Below are 25,098 nucleotides of genomic sequence, written 5' to 3' on the forward strand. Positions count from 1 at the left end.
TAAAATTCATTCTATACAGCAATCACATATTTGGGTACCGTTTCATAAAAATTTCATGCTTAAAATGTTTAGGGAGAAATGGAAGACTGGTGTGTATTTTTTCTTTAAACTATTGTAGTGGCAATGCTTGTTAATAAGACAGAATTAAGCGTTGGTATGCTCCTAAAGGAGGCCCCATCTCACCCTCCATCTCTGTGGTGCAGCCACAGAGAAAGAATTCATGCAAGCTGATTTAAGATGTTTTTCTTTTGATAAGAAGCAAGCTCCCAGACGGGGATGCAATTAGCTAAGCCTGGCTATCATGATCAATGGTCATCCACTGGCGCCTATCTGTCTAGGGAGTGCCGAATGGACATCTGGACTGCATTTCTAAGTGTCAAGAGTAAGTGACTTATATCTCACCTTGACCAACCAATCAGGGACTGGCAGGGCGTGGTAATACCACGTGGGTCTCCAATGCCCGCCAAACTCTCAACCAATCAGCACACATCTGGGTCTTGATCAAAAAGGGAGCGCAAGCTCAGTTCTGGGCTCTCCTTGGCCATTTTCACGCATCCTCAGAGACAATCACGTGACAACTGCTGTTGTCTGCAAAAGGACTTGGACTTTGTTCTAAGCGCGAGGCCGAGGATCCCGTACGTATTCAGAATTCTACCAACGTGAATGCTCCGCTTGATCAACGGCAGCCTACAGTTGGACCCTCGTCGACAACCTGAATAGCTTATTCAGAAGCAGCGCTGGACCGGGAACGAACCAGCTTCTTCCCAGGCAAAAGAGTGACTTGTGAGGACTCGCGGTCACACTCTGTGCATAGAGACTTACTAGCCAGCCGGACTGCTGGTAGATCCCCTCGGAGCAACGACTGCCCTGCGCGCCGCAGTCAGATTCCTCCGCCCGTCCTACTCCGAGCTGCACCTCGACTGGTTGGCCGGTAGCCAGAGGACGCCGACACAACGCCCATTGGACAACCGCTGCAACAGAGCCTGTCAGCTGGTTTGGTGTTCGTGCCGGGAAATTCCAAATCCAAACACAGTGGATAAGTAAACCCCATGTTCTACATTGCGTCTCGAGAATTTAATTGTACCTCAACACAAGTTGTTATCAATTTAATTCATGAGTAATGTATTTACTTCCGAGTTTAGAGTAACAGTGGGTAATAACACTGATTAGCGATTTGGTAACCGAACGATATATATTGACATATATTCTCTGTTGTGTATCTCTTTGTGTTTGCATCTCTTCGAGATTATATACCTTGTATATTGATAACCCTCACAGTAAGGTCTGCCGCTCGTATCCAGGCAGACTAGTATATGTTTGGTGCACAGTTTATATTAATAAATGTATCTCGTGTATTGAACCCGTGTGTGTGCGTTGTTAGTTGTTCTGACGATTGATTTTCTAAAAGCCCCAACGAACAACCTCGTGATTACTGCTACAATTGATAATTGTCTCAGTAAACCCATCAAACCACTACATTTAATGGCGTCCCTGGGTGGGCGAGTTTAGAATGAAATGAGAATCAATCGCACAGAATAACTGATATTGCTGTGAGTTCAAGTTCAGCACAGCACCGCGGCTTCTATACGCGAATACCGGGTGTGCTGATAACTGCGTAAAGAAATCCCCCTGTTTTCTAGCGTTTAGTGTAACGTGTACTGATTGGAAATCCATCTGCTCGGGTGTTTAGATTCCATACTGTATTTTGGTAAAAGAAAAAAAAGTAATACTCTTAAAGTTTCTCTGACGTAATGACAATGGCTGCTAAAATGTCTGAAGTGGAGTCGCTTATAAGTACTATTTCTAGCGACGACAATCCTGGTTACTGGAGCGGTATCGAAAAGTTGAACTTTGATGATATTGAGAAGCTGCAAGTAGATTTAGTAGCTAAGGTAGCGAACCAGCTTAACACAGGAGGGTCCGTGAACGCAGTTCAGGTCCTATCGAGTTTCGCCTTAAATCTAGCTAAACAGCTGGAACTGTCTTTGTCCGAGCTGACAAAGTTTCAAAAGCTTCAGGGAAAGCTAGAAAGATATAAGGCGGAGCGAGTTGAGTTGTTGGATATAATCAGAGAAAAGAGAGTGAAAAATGAGGAAAGTGAAGACAGACTCAGGGAAGTTTTAGGTAAATTAGATGACCTGTCTGCTAGAGAAACTGCGGCTGAGGTAGCTAGGAGAGACCTGGAAGCGAGCTTGAAAGAAAAAGAAAAAGAAATTGAGCGTTTAAATGAGCTCAGCCAGGAAAGGCAAAAGGAGTTAGATGCTGCCGTACTGGAAGCAAAACAGGCTAGATCCCACTTGCATGCCAGCCCACCTAGCAGCCCGGAGCGCTCACCCAGCGCGCCGGGAGGAGGTTTCTCCCGGCCAGGGTCTGTGGTCGGATCGGCATGGGGGAGATCGCCGAGTCCTGCGCGAGAGGCAAGGGCGATGCAATTCAGGCATAGACCCCCTGCTCCTGATCACGGCCGTCCCCCTGCCCGCGGAGAAACCGTAAAAATTAACCTCCACTCCCTGAGGCAGTTAGCCAAAGATGTAGAAAGGTTTGACCCGTCAGTTTTAGGGAATAATGTGGAAACCTACATCGATGAGCTGAGACATACTTTGCAGTTTATGCCCGGAGCGTCCGAACAGGAAAAGGCTATGTTAGTAAGGAAAACTACTAGCCGAGCGGTCCACGAGTGGATGTCTAGACAAGGACCGGAGGTCTGTAATAGCTTTGAGGAGCTGTGTCAGGCAATGATCGGAGAATTTTCGGCTTTTATCGATCCCATAGCTGCCGTGGCCGCTGCGCACCATATTAAGCACGAAAAAGCTGAAGCCCCTCGCGACTATTATGAGAGGCTTAGGCGCACTTATTTTGCAGGGCGGAATGAAGAGGGTTGCGAAGAGAACGTGAATTTCAAAGGTTTATTCATTGCTAATCTGCATCCCTCAATCAGGAAAATGATTGTGATGCACACTGATGCAAAAGCGATGAAAATGGCTGACATTAGAAGGTTGGCTCAAAAAGCCTGGGGAGCTGAAGTCTCTGCTTCCTCAGAGCGAAAACCTGCTAAAACGGCCGTGTTCGCCACTAAAGCCAGCAGGGTTGACGACTCGCCTCAGCTCGAGGGAGCTGAGGTTCCTGAGCCCGCTAAGCCCCGGCGCAAAATAGGCAGGCAGGACCGCACTAAGCGTCAGAGCCGCCGTGAGTGCTACGGGGAAGGCAAGGGCACAGGCAGAGCCTATCAGAAGGCTGGACGAAGGGAGTCGACTGCAACCCGCCTGGCCAGGCTTGAACAAGCCCTGCTTGAGAGATCAGGACAGGGTAAACCTTCCGCACTGAATGCCGGAAGCGTGAATGAGCTTAGTGGGACCACGCCCCTTCTCACTGGAGGAGGCGGGGATCCATCCCAAACCCCTCCCTTAGTCTATCTGATTGGGTGGGAGGGTTCCTGCCTGGAAGAAGGCTGTGACTCTGAGTTGGGCGCTGACCCCGCCCCTGAAGTCAAAGAAAAGGCAGGCTTCCAACAATTCTTAGGGAATCTCAGCCAGAAAGGCAAAGCAAGGCGTATTTATATCAAGGTTTCTCTTGAAAACGTCTTAGATAGAGAAGCACTGGTTGACACTGGGGCTGAAATTAGTTTGATGTCAGCCGATCTACTCAGCGAGCTCAAACGAGTAGCGAAAGGAAAAGGCATCAGACTTAAGGTAGAACCGTGTAAGATAGATATTTCCAGCTATACCCAGGATCATGCCAGGATCACACACCGAGTGTGGGTGGCACTTAGGTTCGGGCCAATGAACGTGGTGCATCCTGTTTACATCTCTAGGTTTAAAACAGAGCCACTACTCATTGGCCAAGACCTGCTTGACAGGCTGGAGCCTCTGGTGGACTGCCAGCGTGGAAAATTGTGGGCTCAGGTCAAGCACCCTAAGCCTGTCGTACAGCAAAAAGGGGGGTTCAGTGGTTATGCTGTGATCACACCGTGCCCACTGAACACCATAGCTGAGTTGGAGGATTCTCCTGGTTCCTCTGGACGAGAAATAAATGTCTCTTCTTGCTTTCCAAAACTACAGGGAAGTCCTGCCCAGGCCAGCACTCCCACGGTCTCCCAACTACAGGAGCAGTGCTCCGAGCAGCTGCTTGACCCGCCAGGTAAAGCACACCCCTTTTTCATCCCTGAAGAAGAGTGGATCTCCCTGTCCGGTAATGAATGGGAGTCCTTTCTGTGCGCCCTGGTACCTCAGGGGGACAAGGACTACCACCCCATGGTGGTGGGAGGGGTCCAGGTGGCAGAAGTGCAGGTTGATGATGTAATTCTCAGCCTCAGCTCTGAGAAGTCCATAATCAGTGAAGGTCTGTTCGAGGACCTGTCGCGAAGCCGTCAGGTGACCCTGGTGACGCAATCACAGGGTCTGTGGTGGGCACCCCCACCTCATAGGTCCATTTGGAGCAAAGGAAGCTGTGCAGCTTCCATCTCCATCGGAAAAAGGAAGTTTGCTCACTACTTCCAGGTAGCACCTCAGCTGACCCATTCGGTCTGTATTGGTGCAGACCTGTTGGTTCGACTGGGCGCCCAGCTGGACACAGTAAACAGTGTGCTGTGGACACGGGTGAACCCAGATGCCCACTCTCTAAGCGGCGACCCCGAGAACATTCGGTCAGGTCAGACGATTCCTCAGGCCTGCCAGGTAGTAAACGAATCGGACCTGATCGTTCCTGCGTCAACAGCAGGGTTTCCGGTACGCCTTGTCCTAAAGAAGGGACAGAGGATGGATGCTGGCCGAGATCAGGCATGTGTTGACCCAGCTCTCCCGTGCAGGGGCCAAACTGTCTCTGGCTAAGGGACAGTGGTGTAGGACCCAAGTGGAGTACGTGGGACTATTGGTTGGAGCCCAAGGCATACAGCCACAGTCCAGCAGAGTCCAAGCTATCCAGAATATGAAGTCGCCCACTAACCTGTCTGAACTGCGCAGCTTTCTGGGAGTATGTAATTATTCCCGGCAGTTCATTGAGGATTACGCTGAAATAGCAAGGCCCCTCCACAAGCTGCTGCAGAAAGACGTGCCCTTTGAGTGGGGACCTTCCTCAGAACAGGCTGTGATGGAGCTGAAGCGCAGACTCGGTAGTGCGCCGTGCTTGGCCTACCCTGACAAAAATAAGGTCTTCTACCTTGAAGCAGGGTTCTCAGAGCACTGCCTTGGGGCTGCTCTGAGTCAGGAATATGACCAAGAGCGAAGGGTGGTGGCGTATGCCAGTCGAGCCCTGAACCCAGTGGAGCAAAAGTTCTTGGACTGCGAGAAGGCCCTGTTGTCTACGGTCTGGTCGGTAGAACACTTCCGTAGTTATGTAGGGGGACAAAAGATCATCATCGAAACCTGCCACCAACCTGTGACATTCCTGCATAGCCAGAGACTGAAAGCGGGCAGGGTGTCAAATAGCAGGATTGTGGCATGGATGATGGCCCTACAAGGCTATGAGATAGAGGTACGTTATGCACAGAGCAAGAAAATGTACCTGGGACAGGGCCTGGCTTTGGGCCAAGTGTGTCACGGCTGTGACACTGACATGGAAGCTCCAGAAACAATTCCCGCTGCTGAGCTACCGAACAATCACCGGTACTACGATGAAAACGTGGGCCAGGGCTTACCCATGGCCTATGTTGACGGTTGCTCTTTTCGCCACGAACAGCAGGTGCTAGCAGGGGTAGGAGTAGTCTGGCAAGACAATACTCCCTGTGGGCCGACCCGCTATAAGCTAGGACCAAAGACTAGTCAGTATGCGGAAGTAGCTGGGGTGCTGATCACCCTCCAGCAGGCCCTGACAAATGGCCTTAAACAATTTGTCATCTGTAGTGACTCGAACTACGCCCGACATAGCTTCGTGTCCCATCTTCCGTATTGGAAGGGTACCGGCATGAAAAATGCCCGGGGCAAGGAAGTAAAGAACAAAGAGTTGTTCCTGGCCAGTGACAAGCTCACGACCGAGGCTGGAATGATGGTTTACTGGAGGAAGGTGAAGGGACACTCCCAGGTGAAGGGACCCGACAAAGACGGGAATGATGAGGCCGACCGGCTGGCTAAATCTGGCGCCTTAGAGGGTGAACCCTGGCAGTTCCAGCAGGAATGGCTACCCCCAGAAACCGTGGCTGAGGTCAAGGCGGTCACCCGAAGCAGGGCTAGACAGGATGTCGGAGCTGACCCTCAATCTGTAGTGCTTGGGTCACAGGGTTTTAACACCGATCTTGCGGAAATGCAGAAACAGGACCCAGCAATTGGGCTAATGTATCAGCATATCGCTGACCCAGTGCGTCAACCTCTTTCGGAGCAGGTGCTGAGCCAGTCTCCAGAGCTGAAGGAGCTGGCAGAGGTGAAAGACAACCTAAAAATTATAAAGGGGCTGTTGGTTTGTGTACCAGTTGCACAAGGTGTCCCAAAGTGGGTAGTTCCCCGCTGCCATCGGGGGGTCATGATCCAACACGCTCATGACGAGCCCTGTGGGGGTCACCGGGGAATCAAGGCCACGTACGACACTATCCAGCAGGTGGCATTCTGGCCTCACATGGGCCAAGACATCGCCGCGTATGTAAAGGGGTGTCTGACGTGTAGCCAGTTCCAACCATCACGGCCCTTGCACCGTGCACCACTCCAGAAAAAGGGCATGACATTCCCCTGGTCCAATCTACAAATGGATTGGGTGGGGCCGCTGGTGAGGTCATCCAGAGGGAACAAATATTTCCTCACGGTTACGTGTGCATTCACAAAATGGATTGAGTGCCTCCCAGCACCCAACGACACGGCAGAGACAACTGCAGTGCTGTTGGTGAACCATGTGTTCAGTCGATGGGGACTCCCCCTGACCGTGGACTCGGATCGGGGAACCCATTTCACAGCTACAGTAATGGCAACCCTGTGGAATATGCTTGGGGTCAAGGCCCAGTTGCATATCTCCTACCACCCTCAATCCTCGGGCCAGGCAGAAAGGGCAAACCGAACGGTGGTTAGTATGCTCAAAAAGTTTGTCTCCACCAGCAGTAGGGACTGGGACATTAAGCTGCCCCTGGTTCTGATGGCCATCCGAGCCACGCCCCATTGCTCTACGGGGGTCCCACCTTTTGAGATGATGACAGGTCGGAAGATGACTCTTCCCCTACACTGTCTTTATGGGGTGGAGGACCTGAGCACGACGGGGGCTGCTACGGCCCATCAGTATGTGTCAGCAAGCACATCTGCAGGCAACCTTTGCTTTTGCCCAGAACAATCTGGGAAGGAGTGCAGAGGGTAGGAAAGCATACTATGACCGAAAGGCAGTTAACCAGGAACTCCAAGTAGGAGACAAGGTCCTGTACTTCCAATTTGCCAAACCCACAGGGGTGGCCCGGAAATTCTTACCCAGTTGGACAGGACCCCACGAGATTGTCGATAAGGTATCACCGGTAGCTTATCGAATTCGGATTGAAAAAGGAAGGCAATCTCTGGTCTATAAGTGGGTGCATCGCAACCACCTCCGGTTGTATCGCCCACCTCAAATGGCGCCAGAGGACACAGAATAGGGTTAAAAGTCTAAACCCGATCAAGAGGGGGGTGCCCCTTTGTAGCTGCAGGTAGTTAGGTACTGTAGTGTAGGTCCTCCTAGGAAAATATATTCAAAATTATAGTGGAACTGTACCATGTGCCTCATCTGTGTTCCAGAATGGGAATCCTAAAACTGCCACGGCTGGTCCTGACAGTGCTGTGGATCGCTTCGACACAGCCCCTTGAAGTTGTGGAACCCGGTCCTCCTACCGGCATAGTCCTGCAGGACGCTCCCGGATTGTTGTTAACAAATTGCAGAACATATACTCAGCGAGTGTATGTGCGGCTGGACCCAAGTGATGTGTTTCGGAAGCACATCAACATGAACAGTAGGGTGTCCCATCATGGCAGGCAGTGGGCTAAGGATGCTGTATGGCATGCCCAGCTAGACACTATACACATGCTCCGCCAGCTGAGGAAGGCAACAGTCAGCCAGGAGGAGATGACAGGCCTCAGCCGCCCCAAAAGGTTCTTGGGGGGTCTGATTGCTGCGGCCTCTGCCGTGGGCTCGCTATTTTCAGCTGGTCTGTTTGCTGCTTACACTGTCACCCTGACCACCCTGAGAAGGCAGGTGTCTGGGTTACTTAAGGAAATGCCAGAAATTCAGGACAGGCTGTATCAACAGCAGCAGCGGCTGGAAAGCCTAGGGAAAACCTTACAGGGCACAATATTAGCAGTAAACCTTCATGCAGCAGTGTTAAATAACACCCTCCACACCGTGGGCAGGATTGTCGACGTGTTACAGTGGGATTATGCTTACGTGCAACAGGTCAGGATGCTGATGCAGGATTTGCTTAGGGAGCTTAGTGCCAAGATAACTAGCTTAGCCATGGGACAGATTCCAACTTACTTGGTTCCACTGTCCTTAGTAGAAGAAGTACTTAGGACAACCACTTCTGAGATGGTGCAGCCATTACAGGTACATTTTGCATACAGTCTAGGCAGTGCCATTCCTATACATGTCAACCCTGAAGCCAAGGAAATAGGTTTCCTGTTGAACCTTCCCATCGTGAGTGGCAAGGATATCTATAGACTCAAGTCTATATCGAACGTTGGCTTCTGGAGGGGGGACATGCATGTGAAGTTGACCACCCCACCGCTCGTAGCTTACCAGGAGGATGATCCAAATTTGTATCTTGTTCCAAACCTGGAACTGTGTATATCAACCAAGGATATCCACTGGGTATGCCCAAGTAAGCCATTCCTTAGGGACACAACTCAGAGGTTGTGTGGTATCAGAAAGGGGGCTGCCACTGAAAAGTGTAAAGCCACAGTGACGAGCAAAAGTGAGGTTAACGAACCCCAGGTTGAGCAGGTGGGAAAGAAATGGCTGGTCAGCACACCACAGTTAACGGTTACAATAACATATGACAGGCATGATACAGCTACCGAAGTGCAGCTACCCAACCAAACAGTTTTTCTACAAGTTCCTGAAGGAGCGATAGTGCATCTCAACGATTTAGCACTGTATCACCTGGAGTCAGAACTATACGAAACGGAACTCGAGATTGTGGACGCTTTCAGAGGACACGGCATTGACTTGGATGAGAGAATCCAAGAGACAGTAAGTCTTGAGGGTGTACAGGTAGTCGAATTTGTTCTTAACGACACAAACTTAAAAACTACACTGGTAGGTCCCAAGCACAGTCGTTGTGGATCCTCTGGGGCGCTAGGAACAATAAACGTGGTCATCTTGACACTGCTGCTGGGTAGCTGGATCATGGCTGGGGTAATGTGTTGGATGCTGTTCTCTTGTATCAAAGCCTTGCGGGGTAGTTTGAATGAGACAAAGGGAGCAATGGTTTATCACCGAAATCAGGTAACCACTCCCAAACGTCTGCCTGCTGCAGAGCTATCCGATACTGATAGTGAACTGCCGGAAGTTTAAGGTCTAGAGCTAATGATGATGCCCAATGCCTCATTCCTAGGTACCTTATAACTGAGAGCAGGTATACGCAACGTTCTTTCCAACACTATTTCCTGTACAAATTCTCGAGAGGTAATGTGAATATTGGGTGGTAGAATCCACCGTGGTACAACAAACATCACTTAACTCTGTTTTTGTTTTGAAGGCAACAACGCCTCAGGACCTCGTGACCTTCAAAAAGGGGGGATATGTAGCGGCAATGCTTGTTAATAAGACAGAATTAAGCGTTGGTATGCTCCTAAAGGAGGCCCCATCTCACCCTCCATCTCTGTGGTGCAGCCACAGAGAAAGAATTCATGCAAGCTGATTTAAGATGTTTTTCTTTTGATAAGAAGCAAGCTCCCAGACGGGGATGCAATTAGCTAAGCCTGGCTATCATGATCAATGGTCATCCACTGGCGCCTATCTGTCTAGGGAGTGCCGAATGGACATCTGGACTGCATTTCTAAGTGTCAAGAGTAAGTGACTTATATCTCACCTTGACCAACCAATCAGGGACTGGCAGGGCGTGGTAATACCACGTGGGTCTCCAATGCCCGCCAAACTCTCAACCAATCAGCACACATCTGGGTCTTGATCAAAAAGGGAGCGCAAGCTCAGTTCTGGGCTCTCCTTGGCCATTTTCGCGCATCCTCAGAGACAATCACGTGACAACTGCTGTTGTCTGCAAAAGGACTTGGACTTTGTTCTAAGCGCGAGGCCGAGGATCCCGTACGTATTCAGAATTCTACCAACGTGAATGCTCCGCTTGATCAACGGCAGCCTACAGTTGGACCCTCGTCGACAACCTGAATAGCTTATTCAGAAGCAGCGCTGGACTGGGAACGAACCAGCTTCTTCCCAGGCAAAAGAGTGACTTGTGAGGACTCGCGGTCCTCGTGTATTCTCGTGTATTGAACCCGTGTGTGTGCGTTGTTAGTTGTTCTGACGATTGATTTTCTAAAAGCCCCAACGAACAACCTTGTGATTACTGCTACAATTGATAATTGTCTCAGTAAACCCATCAAACCACTACACTATCAAGACCAGCCATACACAGTACAGTTTATGTACATACAGTAATGTTTATGTTCCTAAATTAATATCGTTTATGACCTTCAGATGCGTTATGCTCCTCTTCTTTTTATGCTCAGCTACTAAAATTTCCCTTTAGTGGTAAAATTCCATATAAATATTCAAAACTAAGCGGATTGAAATGTGCACAGTAAAGACATTAGATGATGAAATCTTTTCACTACCAACCAATGCACCACGAGTGCCCCTGTCGGTCATTTTGGCCAGCCAATCACTTACCGCGGTGCCCTACGGTGCCCTGCGGGTTGGTTACTGTACCACGGGTTTTTACCGCTCATTTTGAATGGCTGCATCTGTAGGTTGTCTCTCGCAGTGTTCAGGAATTGCATTCCGAAACTGAGTCAGATCAAAAGTTGTAAGAAAAGCACCTATGGTGTCGGTTCTAACAGCTTTATTGATTCGATGTTAAAGGCCGGAAATGGGGCACAAGACACGCGACCGCAAAAAGCGTCGCCATCTGCTTCCAGCTGCAAAATGCCGTTTGCGGAAGCTGAAGCATTTGAACTTGAACTTTATTGCCATATGTAACCGGTACTGGTACAATGGAATTCTTACTTACAGAAGGTCTCTCGATTGTAAAACAAGTGTAAAAAACAAGACAAAGTGCAAACAGTGCATCAAGACAATGTACAAACAAACAATAGACAATGTGCAAGTAAACATGTAGACATTTCTTTCCAAGGCAGCAGGTACAAGCGATCTCGCGTTTTTAAACCACCAGGAAAAGCAAAAAGGCACTTTTCCTTGCTTGCGCCGGCACACAACGACGTGAGGAGGACACCGTAGTCAGCAGGATTCGAACTTGCGCGGGGAGACCCCAATGGATTTCTAGTCCATTGCCTTAACCACTCGGACACGACTACAGCGAGCGCCGCCATTGCTGCGTTCTTGCTACAATCTCACATGGATCGCGAGGCGCCGGCGGAAACCTTTTTCAAAGTCGTTCTCCATTAAAAAAAAAACTTTTCCAAAATACAAGCCTTGCAGACAGACACACCTCAGAGGACTTAAGGGTTGCTTCATGTGGGAATGATAAAGTCTCCCCGTCCGGACAGGAAAATGGCACTTTGTTAGACACAAAAAAACAATCAACAACAGACAAATGTCTACAAGCATTTTAGAAGCCGCTCTTGAAATAGCTCTTACATTCGTGTTAGACGTAGGAATCGCCTTTTTATTGACGCTCTTACGAACGCCATGGAAAGCAAAACAAAGCAAAGCAGAGCAGAACAAAACGAACAAAATAAAACCCTCACGTCCTGCACTTGAATATAATGCCATTACGTTCCGAAGCGGTATTGGACGTCATCCTAGCACTGCAACCCGGGGCGTACGGTATATGGGAACGAGCACACGTCACGAATTGTCTCTAATCACTCTCTGCACTGTAAGGCGCCTTGAAGCGTGCACCCTCAGCATTCATCTTTGCGCATCTGTGAAAGGTAAACTCTTGAGCAAACTCTGAACCAGACACTCAAACTCCAGCTAGCATTAGGGGTAGCATTCCCACGCTACTTGAACACTTTGTTTACGCTCAGTGCTGGATTTTGGGAACTTTAGGACGAGTGGGACTTTTCTTCTATCTGTCAATTCGTTTTGTTTTGGAGACTCTTGGCTGTCTGTGTTGTATAGTGCAGCTTAAATAAAACGTTTTCGAAAACTGTGCCGGCTCAAAAGTTGTAAGAAATCCTCTCCAGCTCTTTTAAGTCTCTTCAGTTTTGTCATTTAAAGTGAAACTAGATGTATAACTGGAGCCTCACTTATGCAAATGGTGAGGCTCCAGTTCGACATCTAGTTTTACTTTATATGACAGAAGTACGTCAGACTGCGCCGGACTGGGGGATCACTTCCGGTTATTTTTACCATCTTAAACATTTGAAATCCTCCCCTAGGCAATTGTGACACTTCATCTTGGCTCCACCTAGGACACTCTTCAATCTTCCATCACTTCTCTCTTCTCCCGCAACACTCTCGTCTGTCGGTAGTATGTGGCGTCTTTGCATTACCACCAATCTCACCACAGCAAGAAAGCAACAGGTTTTGGCAAGAGAGGAGGAGACTGCCTGGCCCAAACAGGGATCGAACCAGAGACTTTGGCGTCACTAGCACCACGCTCAAACCAACTGAGCTAACAGGCCTTGTTCCCACTGTCCTCTCTGTGCTGCAAAAAATGGAATTCAGGGAAGTTTCTTTTGTCCTTCTTTGAATAGAAAGCCCTGCAATTCAGTGTACGGGCTTTCTCGTGCTGTTTAATGGTTCTTCAAAAATTCAAATTCAAATCCTACACTGGCCTGAAGTGCCCCCCCATTTCACAGCATTTTTCAGCTGATTTAAATGTACCTAAAGGAGAAGCATTATTGAAGACCATCAATTACCAAGAGCTTTTGTCAAAGGTTTTGGTGGTCACTTTTAATGACCACAGAGAGCTATGACCTCGGTTTTACATCTCATCCAAAAGACGGCGCCTTTTTACCACACAGCGTCTCCGTCACTATACTGGGGCATTGGGACCCGCACAGACGTCAGGGTGAGCGTCCCACCGCTGGCTCCATTAACACCGCTTCCAGCTGTAAGCTTTGCTTATCCCTGTAGGTCATCCTCATCTGGGTACTGACCTGGCTCACAGCTTCTAAGCTTCAGTGGGTTTTCAGTTGCGAGTTGAAAGGGGATGCAAGTGATGGAGCCGCTCGCTGCAAAAGCCACTGCATTGGCCAGGAATCGAACCCGGGCCTCCCGCGTGGCAGGCGAGAATTCTACCACTGAACCACCAATGCACGCTGCAAGGGTCTATAAAAAAGACGCTTTTTTACCACTCTGTGCTGGATGTTGGGTCCCAAGGGAACTTCTGGACGAGTGAGAATTTTCTGCTATCAAAATTTGGTTTCGGAGACTTTTGGCAGCCTACAGATGCAGCCATTCAAAATGCGCGGGCGATACTGCATTATTTTGCGGTACGCTGTACGCAGTCTACCGCAAGCTACCGGTAAATACCGCGAGTTACCGTAAATTCTCCTATAATACGACAAGCAAAATAATAGTATCCGGAATTTCCGCAAGGTGGAGCTAATAAAGCTCAACCTCTCATGTTTGAGCTGTGGCCATCAAAGTCTTTAACGAAGATATTACTAATAGTATTAATAATGAATGACCTTGGACAAGCTGTAAGTGTAAACTCAAAGTATTGCCCTGGTCAACATTCTTTTTTTCATTGACCGTCTTTGTAAAAGTAACACCACAGCATTTTGCAATCACGCATTTGTTTCCAATCATGCAAAGTACAGTAATTTTTGAGAATCGATTCACCATGCCTTTCACATGCTCATAAAAGAGATTGATTTAGGAACATAAACATATTACCGTATGAAAACTGTACTGTATACAGTATGTATATGTATATTTAATGTCTTAACTGTGCCCGTTTAAGTATTGAATATTCATATCTGATTTTACCACTGAAGGGAAATCTTAGTAGCTGAGCATAAAAAGAATAGGAGCATACTGCAACGCGTGTGAAGGCCATAAACGATATTAATTTTGGAACATAAACATAGAGTATATGGCTGGTCTCGGTACTTTAAAGAAAACATACACGAAACATGGTTTCATTATGACCAGAATCGGTCTTGAGATATTTTTAACTTGATTTACAGTATTTGAGAGGTATGTCTTAACACCGATACTACAGTGCTTAAGTACTGCTCACGTATATGTTTCTAGGTTTATATTATGCATTTCATACGGTCAAATTACTTTTGAGCAACTAATAAGAAGCGCGAAACGGTATGCGTTTCAGTTTCGTTTTGTGCTGGGACCCGTGGATTGATTAGAGATATCAAGTACATACAAGTCATTTTTTAAATGTTGTAGTTCGTCTTGAAAAAATGTTACGAGTACATCATCTATCAACAATTACACAGGTTCTGTTTCCATATTGCGGATTTTGGTTACGTAATATTATTTTCTAGATTTCACGTTGTGAATATATGATTTGGGCAAACAGAGCCGCAAAGAAGTACATTATGGGTTGTTGTTGTTTTTTTTGCAGTTTTATCTAGAACAAGCGATGCTTAAATCTTTGTCTGATTCTTGTGAAACTATCCACACGACAGTTACAGTACCTAGGAGTTGACTTCAGTGATGTCACTGATGGGATGTTTCTAAAAATCCATCCTCTGTAAAACGTCTTCTCTAGTTGTCCTGCATATGTATTCGCTAATGAAGCTGTGTGTTCTGAGCCTGGATCTCTACATTTCTGTATGAACCAGCTTAGAGGGCTAAAGACAGCTTGTGTTTAAATTGAGTGTAAGGCAATTTATGCTTCTAAAGTCATGGTCAGCATTTATTATTGTACTGTGCTGTAAACTTGTTCTGTGCCTAGTCACATTATTTTATAGCGTTTTTATAGTGTTATCAAATCCGGTGGCGCTGTGTGTTAGTTTCCTGACTCCCATGTCACATGGTCTGTGATTGAAACCTGTGAAACCGGTTTAATTCGTCACAGCCAGCACTCCGGCAGAGAGGGGGTTGTGCTCGTAAAGTAGAAGCAGGCGAGATTTCCAGCGAAAGACACCTCCCCCCCACCCTCATACGATTCGCATTGTAATTACACATTGTAATTGTATTACACATTGTACACATGCTTAAAAGAGAAGAGAGAAAACGCAAGCCTTCTTCAGGTGTGAGGGTCTTCTGCTCAGAATGAAACGCTAAAATGTAATGTAGGCTCTGAATGGGTTCAATTATGATTTGGGCTTGATTAAGGTCGCTGCCTTTCATCTAAAACCCTACTTGAATCCTTCTAAACTAAAAATCAGTGTTAGTGAGTTCTAAATAAAGAGGTATCCAGGTAACAGTGAAACGGGCGGACAGTCTGGGGAGATCGCCCGTTTTCCATGTAAATAGTTCCCTGGTTCCGCACCCCTTGGTGTTTCTCTCGCTCTCTCTCGGGTCACCTGATCATTAGCTCGAAAGATTTCAGTGCTTTGTGTATATTCTAATGGTAGTGGGGGCAGGGTGTGTGGGAACAGGTTTGGTTGAAATTGCATTGGAGATCTATGTTCTTCACACCTGAAACATTTTCTCTGAAAGCATTTTCTTCGCAGTTTAACCGATCTTGTTACAGCATGTTACAGTTTACTATTATTAACCATATTAATTTTAAGTGCTTAATGCCATTTTTTGACCAGGCACGAATATTCTTAAGTCCATATCTTCGCAAGGGAATCAGTGCGAATTGCAATACTAATTAAATTAAAACTACTAACTACTAACTAATACTAATTAAAACAAACCAGAAACATGTTGTTCTGTCTAATGACATTACAAGTGGAAAGATTACAGATTTTAATCGTCTTTAATTTTGTTACGTTATACATTTTAGAAACGTTTCATCCATACAAACACCACAAAACTATTTTCGATTGTATTTCTGAATAGTACAGATGCAGCCATTCAAAATGCGTGAGGTATTTCGCGGCATACCCCGGTGGGCGTGTCACAGTATCACGCGGTATGACGCAGTTAACGTGGTGTCACGTGGTTAACTATCCGGCGTCGCCTTGTAAAACCGCCAGGGGGAGCTTAACCTCTCATGTACAGCATTTGAGCCTTTAATTTTGAACTGTGTATTACAGCATGTTAATCATCAGTCATTAAAATGTTGGTATATTTTATGAAAGCAAGATTGCTCAGTTGGACAAAAGTACACAACCTACCTTTATCAGAAATATCAAAGCCTTTACTGAAGATATTACTAATAGTATTAATAATGGATGACTTTGGACAAGCTGTATACTCAAAGTATAATTTCTTTAGCACATTTGTACAAGCACTTGGAATCTGTCCAAGCCATACTTTGTCAGGCATTTTGTTTTACTTCAACGGGCATAAAAACTTCCTTGCTTTTAACAGGGCGTTTCATAATTTCTAGCTACGAAAATGATTTAAAATGCGACACCTATCATTCAACTAGAGCTTAAAATATCACAAGGAAAAATACACACCGGTATTCCATTTCTCCCTAAACATTGTAAGCTTCGAAGTCTTTAACTAACGTGATACCGGAGTCAACAAGCATACTTTTAGAATTTGATTAAAAGGGAATATAATATGGAATCGCGTATCTCAAGAATTTAATAACGGTATGATTACATCCGTGTACTGCGGCAGGGCTGTGTAGGGCTGTTTCGCCTGCCTGATCATGCGAGCTCTCTTGTAGCCTACTGGTCTAGGTGCGTGACTACCAACTGGCAGGTTGTGTGTTCAAATCCAGCTGGTGCTGGACTTTTATTTTAACAAACATTTCTTCGAAAAAATAGGTAAGCGATATTATGGACAATCAGTTGACTTTTATATTTCAAAATATCGCAACATGATCGATATTTGCGATATTTTGAACATATCTTCCCTTCTGACAGCGGTTCCTGCTTCTATTGTGTGTGTGTGTGTGCAACAGTAAATTTTTATAGAGAAATGGAGGCTGGACAGTATGCGTTACAATATAAACATTTATATTGATTTTAATCGTGTTCTGATTTAAATCGCAAACGCGTGTTTAATTATGTGTTTTTAATCATAATCAGGCTAATGCATTTCTACATTTTCTGTATGAACCAGCTTAGAGGTTCATACAGAAAGACAGCTTGTGTTTAAATTGAGTGTAAGGTAATTTATGCTTCTAAAGTCATGGTCAGTATTATTGTACTGTGCTGTACTGTGTCACATTATTTTATAGCGTTTTTATTGCGTTATTAAATCCGGTGGCACTGTGTTAGTGTCCTGACTCACATTATTTAAACTACCACACTGATCATTCATCTCTAAATAAACTTTATTTTATATAGCGTTTTAAGCGATTAGGTAATTAGATTGCTCATAAACCTAATCGCTTTTTCTACATAAACACAGTGTGATTGCTCTCTGAAAATGCTTTTCCTTTATTTTTAAAGTAGGCTCAGATCGTATTATTATAAACTTTCTTGGAAAAATGTATTTTATGTAAACCATGTTTGCTATTAATTAATTTAGGGCTAAAATACGTTCATTGTCTTCCAATCGAGTCGAGTTGACATTGGAAGCCTGCCACACCCGGACTGTTAAACCAACGCATTAGCACGTCAAAGCCCATCGAGGGTATTGAGCCAGTATTGCCTTTAGTATTCCCCCCTCTCCCCTCAATTCAATTCAATTCAAGGTGTTTTATTTGCATGACAGATGGGTACAAGCAGTGTTGGGTATGTATATTGTAACGCTTACAGCAGACAGGCACTGTGTAGGAGCCGACGCACCAGAGCAGCGCCTGCATTTATAACTTAGTTTTTAAAATTAGTCAAGCAATACGAAGCATCTCCTTTTACTTAGTGCCTGAGCATACTGCAACGCGTGTGAAGCCCATAAACGATATTAATTTTGGAACTTAAACATACAGTATATGGCTGGTCTCGGTACTTTAAAGAAAACATACACACCAGTATTCCATTTCTCCCTAAACATTTTAAGCATCGAAGTCTTTAACTAACGCGATACCGGAGTCAACAAGCATACTTTTAGAATTTGATTAAAAGGGAATATAATATGGAATCGCGTATCTCCAGAATTTAAAGACCAGACAATCGCAAACTCGTTTTCAATAAAATTATTTTATTCATTCAGCAGTTTGTGAGAGGGACATCCAGCAGGGAGAGACACACACACCGGTTTTCATTGACAACATTGTTTTTTTTTCCAATTCCTCTTGTCTAACAGGAATGTTTTGTTTGTGGACAGACTGTTAGACAAGAGGAAAAGACCGCCTCCTCCTACGAAGCATTTCGTTGATCCGATCACGAATTCTTTTCCAGTCGTACGCAGCAAGGGTTGAGAATCTCCGATTCACCATCGTACTAATGGTTTCCCGGAGATTGCAAGGCAAGGCACTTTTGCCTCTGGACCCATCGAAATTTACAGACGTGGTCCACCCCCAGTAAATTTCAAAAGTCACAAGATTTCGAAACACGAGGGCGGCGTAGCGGTCGGCTCTTGCTTTCCCGTCTATGCCGATGCACTGCAAGTACAACCCCCCCTCCATCTCCTGGGTGATGGGTAGCAGTTGGACATCTGGGAGAATTATTCGTCCCACTGGCATCTGTGAATTCCGCTGTGCTTCCTGGGGGGAGATAGCCGGCGGGGACAGCATCAACAGAGTCCTGCGCGGTGGTGAACTGAGAGGCCGGGATGGAGTGTCCTGAGGCGGTGTGTGCTCTGCGGGGGGCAGAGCTTCCGCCAGGCATTGCAACCTGCGCGGCGGGGAGAGGCACTTTTCAGGAGACAGCTGCTCAACTGTTTGACTGCTGGAACATACTGTCTCCTTCCTCTGCATTTTCAGGAGTGTCTCTAGCTTCCCAGTCCTCCCCAGTAATGCATCGTACTGCTCCCGCTGCTGCCGAAATGTCTCCATACAGGTGCTGCTTCTACAGGTTGGCACCCTGGCCAGTGGCCGAGAGCAGAGACCCACGGCCTGTGGCAAAATAACATAAGTCATGTAAGAAATAAAGTCACACAGTAGTATTCATCAGTCGCGGAACAGAAGTCAAAATAAACTTTTCTTTTTTTCCGTCTTACCGCTTTCTTTTTTACTGTCCTTGTGGTAGATCGTTTCGCCCGTGCGGTGTTTTCTTGAAGAACAGGCTACGAAGAAATAATTATAATTGAATTTAAAATTCAAAACGGCAATAATACCTTGTAATATGCGCTGTAATCGCGTATTTCAGATGAAGTCTGCTGTATTTGCTTACCCTTCGCTCTTTGGAAGCTGGGGCGGCAGAAGCACCTCGTCTCTTCCCGTAAAAGGTCTTGGTCTCCATACTGTACTATGGTCGCTGTAGTGCAGGTTCGCAGTTTTTTTTTTTGCGATGGGAGCTCACCCAATCCCTTGGTGTCTTTTATGCTATATTCACCTGTACGGCTAGAGTGTGTTCATTGTCTTCCAATGAAAGGCGGGTGCCTTTTGCCGAAGTCGGGAGACATTGGGGGCTTGCCACACCCGGACTGTTAAACCAACGCATTAGCACGTCAAAGCGCATTGGGGACCCGGGCGCAATAGTTGTTTTGTCCCTTGATTTACTGATCTGCATTAATTAAATCTTGTCAGTCAGGTCTTTTTTTCTCTATTTCAATTGTCGTTTACACATGCACGACTTTAAAAGCTAGCATGACAGGTTTCGATTCACATTAGCTGGCGAGCCTTGTTAAAAAAAACAATGACAATGTAACATGCCACTGTTTGTTCATGAACAAAGTTATACTGAGATTTCCTTAGATACGCGATTAAAAAATAAATAAAAATTTGAATCTCCTGCGGAACACATTCCATAAGAATCAGCGGTTCTACAACATATATCGCCTTTAAAGGTGGCTTCTCAAAACGCTTTACGGGATAAAAACAACCAGAACAGCAGCAACAACAATATTGTATTTCATTGCACTTTGAAAACCAAGTAATAACTTAACTCAGTACGTGCAAACGTTTTGTATGTTGCTGTCTTGAATGCCTGCGTACCCATAAGTATCTTATTTGCCTTGAGGCCTGTCTACAGTATATTTGTCCCCCTATCTCCCTCAATTCAATTCAATTCAAGGTGTTTTATTTGCATGACAGATGGGTACAATTCTTGTTGGGAATGTATACTTTGATATTTACACCCGGCGCGTCACCGAGGGAGCGTCTGCATTTATAACTTAGTTTTTAAAATTAGTCAAGCAATATGAAGCATCTCCTTTAGCTTTTAAGTCCCTTATGGTTTTTTCGTATTATATTCCCTATTAATCAAACTCTAAGAGTATGTATCGGCTTGTCAGTCAGGTCTTTTTTTCTCTTTTTCAATTGTCGTTTACACATGCACGACTTTAAAAGCTAGCAAGACAGGTTTCGATTCACATTAGCTGGCGAGCCTTGTTAAAAAAAACAATGACAATGTAACATGCCACTGTTTGTTCATGAACAAAGTTATACTGAGACTTCCTTAGATACGCGATTAAAAAATAAATAAAAATTTGAATCTCCTGCGGAACACATTCCATAAGAATCAGTGGTTCTACAACATATATCGCCTTTAAAGGTGGCTTCTCAAAACGCTTTACGGGATAAAAACAACCAGAACAGCAGCGACAACAATATTGTATTTCATTGCACTTTGAAAATTGCATTTGAGCACGGTTTTTGACTTTCTTAAAATTGCATTTTGGGCGCGGACAGCACATACAAGGGTTAATGAACTGCGCCAAGAAATTTAAAATAGTTTTCTTTAGGTGTGAGGGTAGGAATGGACCGCAGCAGGCATAATCAGCAAACCAGGAAAACAAAGAACAGGACAGGTGAGATGTGTAGCCAGAAAGCGAGTGATCAGAAAAAGGAAATGGATTTGTCAACTGATTGTCCATGATATCGCTTACCTATTTTTTCGAAGAAATGTTTGTTAAAATAAAAGTCCAGCACCAGCTGGATTCGAACACACAACCTGCCAGTTGGTAGGCACGCACCTAGACCAGTAGGCTACAAGACAGCTCGCATGATCAGGCAGGCGAAACAGCCCTACACAGCCCTGCCGCAGTACACGGATATAATCATACCGTTATTAAATTCTTGAGATACGCGATTCCATATTATATTCCCTTTTAATCAAATTCTAAAAGTATGCTTGTTGACTCCGGTATCACGTTAGTTAAAGACTTCGAAGCTTACAATGTTTAGGGAGAAATGGAATACTGGTGTGTATTTTTTTCTTTAAAGTACCAAGACCAGCTATATACTGTATGTTTATGTTCCAAAATTAATATCGTTTATGGCCTTCACACGCGTTACAGTATGCTCCTATTCTTTTTATGCTCAGCTACTAAGATTTCCCTTCAGTGGTAAAATTCAATATCTACAACGAGCACAGTAAAGACGTTTACAGTAAGTCTTTCTACGACAGACCAATGGACCATGAGTGCCCCTGTCGGTCAACCAATCACGCACCGCGGTATCCCGTGTCATCATACCTGCGGTATCTGTACCGCGGTGTCTGTACCGCGCACTTTGAATGGCTGCATCTGTATGTTACACTTAGTTCACTGTTTTAAATAGATCTAATTAAGAAAGTTAAGTGTTAGCATAAACTATTAGCAATCAATAATATTAAATTTAGCACTGTAATAAGCTGTTGCACTTTCCCCCGCATCTTGTAAAAATATATTTTCATTGTTCAAATATACATTAAGTCTGACTATCATATAATAAGTTAAATACAAAACTAAAGAAAAAATAGGGTTAAATATAATTCAAAATATTTTGCTAACAATGTTAACTGTTTATGAATAATAAAATGTATTAACTAAGGAGTAGGATGGCTCAGTTGTTAGTATGTTTTTTTGTTTTGTTTCTTTTTCATAAATACAACAGTAGTACCTGATGTCTCAGTGGCTTTCAAAATTAAATTATGCATGCAAACCTGTGAACTAGAAAGATAACTAAGATATCCATCCATTTATAATGGTGGCGAAGTGGTTAGCATTGCTATCTTGCAGAACTGGGGTCCTAGGTTCAATTCCTGCCATCCTGTGTGTGAGGGGTTTACATGTTCTCTCTGGGTTAGATGGTTTTTCTCCATATGTGTGATATGACTCCCTCTCGCACTCCAAAACATACTGGTAAGTTAATTGGTTTATGGGAAAACTGGCCCTGGCGTGTGTGTGTTTGTGTCTGTCTGTCCTGTGATGGACTGGCGCTATGTCCAGGGTGTATTCTGCCTTGTGTCCGTTGCTTACTGGGATAGGCTCCAAATCCTCTGTACTGGATAAAGAGATTAGAAATGGATGGAAGTAAAGGCACTGTGTGGATGGAACTATACACAGTGTTAGAAACCCACGATGAAATGGCAGCATCTCACTGAGAATAAAATATTTTATAGTGCTGGCTTAAGGAAACAGCCTTTCCACCTCTCTTGCACATCAGTATCCATACCTAGTTATTTAAACAAATTGCCTCTAAGTATAAACATCTTAATATGCTGGCTCTGTGGATCCGCATCAGCTATGTTTGCCCATTCCTTCAATTCATGTGCATCCAACACACAGTTCAATGCCAGCAACTACACATAATCTAAAATACAATCCTTATTTCAGTATCTATGTAAACATATAGTCTGTTAACTTCATCATCTTCATCAAAAGTATGCCTAACCCCATTAGGAAGTGTTCTTGTTATAAGTGTATTCCTCAGCTTTCCCCAAATTATCTTCTTCTTGCCAACATCTCTAGTCTTTTATCCTGCAATAACTCAGCCAACACTTAAATCTCCAAAAGCTGCTTGTGTTAATTTCTTTAAATCACAAATATCATGTGTAAATACTGGCCATGTAATACTCTGCATTGTGGAATAATAGTTTATTTTAAAGGGAACTAGAGAAATCAAGAAAGGCTTTTTTTCTAGAATTAATAAATGCACATCCTGTTCACTGGGGAAATTAAATCCACACTGAGCAATCTTCAATATGTTCAGAATATGACAGCAAGAATCCTATCAGGGATGCATTACACCTGTTTTCAAGTCCTTGCACTGGTTACCTATCAGATTTCGAGTCAACTTCAAAATCCTTATCCTCCTTATATACTGCCCTACAACTGTTATTATTGATCACCGAATTATTGTACTTGACATGACTTCATTCAGCCTTTCCTGAACGTCTATGACAGGCAGAGAGAGTGCTGTTTCTGGTGCGATCTTTTGCAGCTGACATTTCACTGTTTTAAACGAACAAGAAATTAGATTGCTCATAAATCAGTTATTCTATATAAACACAGCGTAATTGCCCTCCGAAAATCCTCTTTTTCTTGTTCGTTTTAGAGACCTTGATCGAAACTGATTTTAGATGTCAGAAAGGATTTATTTTCTCTGTATTTCCTACATTGCTTTGTCGAGATTTTAACTTTATATCTAACTTTATATCTAGGCTCAGATTTCAACTATAAATCGTACAGTAATTAATAGCAGTAAATACTGATGTTTTGCGCCCTCTTACCACAAAAATATATGTTTTGTAGTTGGGATTAACTTTATTTCGTACGCGTAGCTACTCCGATTCGGACACCGAACAGTTAAAGATGGCGGCAAATCAGACACCCAGAGGGGGGGCGTCTTCTCGCCTCCATAACTAAAATGCCAAATAGGAGTGGCTTAAGCGACATACACAGTCGTGTAACTGACAGTTTGAGGTAGCCTATCGTGTAAATTTCGCTTTGTTGCTGATAGGTTAAGCTTTCGAAACTCTGCCCCAAAGTCATGTGACTGATTTTTCGCCCTGTTTCGTTGGTTAAACGCAATGATCACATGCACCACCATGGTAACTGGGATGTGTAGTTTTTAATTCCGTTTGAATTATAACTGTACGTACTGTCTTCATATTTGGCCAGGGCTTTAAAGAGAAGGCGCGCCAAAAAATTTCGGTGCCGTCGTCTCCGCTTTAAAGGTACCCCCGTGCTGGAAGAATTTGACCTCGGAACGTTTGCCCAGCGTTGTTATAGTGGACATAAAAACAAGAGTTCGCTGGCATTATATCCTAGAAGACACAGACCGGCACCAGACCGGTAAATGCTTGATGAACTAGGGATTGGACAGTTTCCAAGTGCTTGTACAATCGATGGAAATGTTCAAATAAATGTGCAAAAGAAATAAACAAAATAATCATTTATTTCTTTATCATATTGGCTAGCTAATGTCCTCTCTTTGCTAGTTAGTGGCTGTGTTTCTGCGTTGGGTAGCAACGGGTGACTGTTCTCAGGCGGAAGATGTAAACAGCTTAATTTTCGTGTTAAATAATTTTTAAAAATTAAAATTCATTCTATACAGCAATCACATATTTGGGTACCGTTTCATAAAACTTTCATGCTTAAAATGTTTAGGGAGAAATGGAAGACTGGTGTGAATTTTTTCTTTAAACTATCAAGACCAGCCATACACAGTACAGTTTATGTACATACAGTAATGTTTATGTTCCTAAATTAATATCGTTTATGACCTTCAGATGCGTTATGCTCCTCTTCTTTTTATGCTCAGCTACTAAAATTTCCCTTTAGTGGTAAAATTCCATATAAATATTCAAAACTAAGCGGATTGAAATGTGCACAGTAAAGATATTAGATGATTAAATCTTTTCACTACTAACCAATGCACCACGAGTGCCCCTGTCGGTCATTTTGGCCAACCAATCACTTACCGCGGTGCCCTACGGTGCCCTGCGGGTTGGTTACTGTACCACGGGTTTTTACCGCTCATTTTGAATGGCTGCATCTGTAGGTTGTCTCTCGCAGTGTTCAGGAATTGCATTCCGAAACTGAGTCAGATCGAAAGTTGTAAGAAAAGCACCTATGGTGTCGGTTCTAACAGCTTTATTGATTCGATGTTAAAGGCCGGAAATGGGGCACAAGACACGCGACCGCAAAAAGCGTCGCCATCTGCTTCCAGCTGCAAAATGCAGTTTGCGGACGCTGAAGCATTTGAACTTGAACTTTATTGCCATATGTAACCGG

General features: G+C 44.7%; 1 non-coding gene across 1 annotated transcript; it reads right to left on the reverse strand.

Annotated features, from left to right (window-relative positions):
- Positions 1–13,260: 13,260 nt before the first annotated feature.
- trnag-gcc (transfer RNA glycine (anticodon GCC)) lies at positions 13,261–13,331 on the reverse strand. The gene has a single exon. It is a non-coding gene; the product is annotated as a tRNA-Gly (tRNA).
- Positions 13,332–25,098: the final 11,767 nt, after the last annotated feature.

This window comes from Atractosteus spatula (genome assembly GCF_055471065.1).
Source record: "Atractosteus spatula isolate fAtrSpa1 chromosome 16 unlocalized genomic scaffold, fAtrSpa1.hap1 SUPER_16_unloc_2, whole genome shotgun sequence".
Taxonomy (NCBI): Eukaryota; Metazoa; Chordata; class Actinopteri; order Semionotiformes; family Lepisosteidae; genus Atractosteus; species Atractosteus spatula.